This window comes from Penaeus vannamei, chromosome 6 (assembly GCF_042767895.1).
Source record: "Penaeus vannamei isolate JL-2024 chromosome 6, ASM4276789v1, whole genome shotgun sequence".
Classification (NCBI taxonomy): Eukaryota; Metazoa; Arthropoda; class Malacostraca; order Decapoda; family Penaeidae; genus Penaeus; species Penaeus vannamei.
In genome coordinates this window covers 7,441,130-7,443,629 of record NC_091554.1, presented here as the reverse complement: position 1 = coordinate 7,443,629, position 2,500 = coordinate 7,441,130, and the positions used below count along the sequence as shown (strand labels likewise).

Genomic DNA, 2,500 nt, shown 5'->3' with positions numbered 1-2,500 from the left:
TCTCTCTCTCAGCTCTCTGTCCCTCATCCTCCTACCCTCTCTTTCTCCCTATTACCCCTCTCCTCCCATCTCTCTCCCTTCCCTCTTTCTCTCTCCCTCTCATTTCAGTTACCCTCCCTCTCCCTCTCCCTCATCCCCTGTCTCTCCTCTCCTTATCCCTCTTCCTCTCCCTGTCCCCCTCTCATTCCCCGCCTCTCTCACACTCTCCCTCATCCTACCCCTCTTTCTCTCCCTCTCATTCCCCACCCTCTCTTTCTCCCTCTTATCTCCTCTCATTCTACACCCTCTCCCTCTCCCTATCCCTCTTTCTCCTCCCCTCTCCCATTCCCCATGCCCTCTGCTCCCTCTCCCTCTTCTTTCCCCTCTCCTTCTCTCTCTCTCTCCCCGCCCTCTCCTCTCTCCCTCCATCCTTATGTCCCCTCTTTCTCTCTCTCATTCCCTTCGCCCCTCTCCCTCTCCCTCTTCTCTCCCCTCTCTCATTCCCCACCCTCTCCCTCACCCAATCCCTCTTCTCTCCCCTCACCCTATCCCTCTTCTCCCTCCTCTCTCTCCCTCCCCCTCCTCCCACACTCTTCAACATTCACCGGTCTGGAATAGTTCCCCTAAATGATAATACGGTGATAGGTCGGGCAGAAACCCAAACATTCACGACAAGGGGAACCAGCAGGGGAACCAGCGCCCAAATTTCAAACGTTTTCTTCCACATGTATGGTTTTTGCAAATTCAATGAGAGAGAGCGGTCAGGTGTTCCCAAGTTTTTTTTTTTTTTTTTTTCTTTTTTTTTTTTTTTTGGGTGGGAGGTGGGACGAGGTGAGGGGGAGGGGAGGGAAGGAGGAGGGAAAGGGGCGTGGATATTTTCAATGGATTCTTTCTCTTATGCTTTTATCACGGTGTATGTATTTTGCATCCCGTCTGGAGTGTTTTGTTGCCAGGCTGGTTGAGGGGATGGGTGAGGGTGTGGGTGGGTTTGTGGTTGTGTGTGTGTGTTGGGGGATGGGGGGGTGGGGGTGAGTAGGTGTGTGTGTTTGTGTACGTGTGTGTTTGCGTACGTGTGTGTGTGTGTGTGCGTGTGTGTTTGTGTACGTGTGTGTGTGTTTGTGTGTGTGTGGGCGTGTGTTTATGAGCGTGTGTGTGTTTAGTGTGTGTGTGTGTGTGTTTGTGTGCGCGTATGTGTGTGTGTGAGTGCGTGTTTATGTGTGTTTGTGTGTGTGTGGGCGTGTGTTTATGTGCGTGTGTGTGTTTGTGTCCACGTATTTGTGTGTGTGAGTGCGTGTTTATGTGTGTATGTTCGTGTGTGTGTGAGTGTTTGTGTGCATGTGTGTGTGTAGAAGAGAGGGTGAAGTCGTCGGTTTTCCGTCTTATTTCAATGTTAAATCTTTTTATCTCGTGTTTCCCTTCAATTTTTATATTCTATTGTTCTTGATCTTATATACTAATCAAGGGGTACGTGTATATACGGTATGTATATGCACACACACACAGATGCGCATTATTTTTTTCTATACAATATTGTATCTCTCTCCCTCCTCTCTCTCTCTCTCTCTATATATATACATATAATACTATTATATATATATATATATATATATATATATATATATATATATATATATATATATATATATCCCTTACATATATATATATATATATACTCTCATATTATATATTATATATATATATATATGTATATATATATATATATATATATATATATATATATATATATATACGTATATATATATATATATATATATATATATATATATATATAATAATAAATATACATATAAAGAGAGATATATATATATATATATATATATATATATATATATATATATATATATATATATATATATATATATATAAGAAGAGAGAGAGAGAGAGAGAGAGAGAGAGAGAGAGAGAGAGAGAGAGAGAGAGAGAGAGAGAGAGAAACAGAGACAGTGAGAAAGAGCCAGACAGATAGATATATAGACAAATATATGATCTTCCGTCTTGTACACAGGTCGAAGGACACGAACTCACAACAAAATACTTTACCCTGAGACCAATAAAAGACTCCCACACAGGTGGATGTCCTTATTGCAAAAGATTCTCTCTGCAACAGGAAAAGATTGGAGCAAAATTAACCACAGCAAATCCCGAAAGAATAAGATCCAGGGCGGTGAGGGACAAGCATCTTTTGTATCGATAAGATACAATACTGATTTATGATTAGGATTTGTATTTTGGCGGAACAAATCTCCAATGATTTTTTTTTTTTTTTTTTTTTTTTGCTTGTTGACGCCATTCTCGCTGACAATGGCTGAGCATGAGTATTTTTGTTTTATTATTCGCCACTGTAGTTATTTTTCTTCTTTATTTCTTTCTTCTACTTCTTCCTTCTTTCTTCTTCTTCCATTTCGCTTTCATGTCATTCTTCGTAGCTCATGTAATTATTATTGGTATTATCATTACTGTTACTATTGCTTATGTCAATAGTAATAATGCGGATAATGAT

General features: G+C 40.5%; 1 protein-coding gene across 1 annotated transcript in view; it reads left to right on the top strand.

The window, feature by feature from the left end:
- The window catches only part of LOC138861916 (neurotrimin-like), a 218,604-nt gene that overhangs the window by 149,750 nt on the left and 66,354 nt on the right, over positions 1-2,500 (top strand). The window lies entirely within an intron of this gene.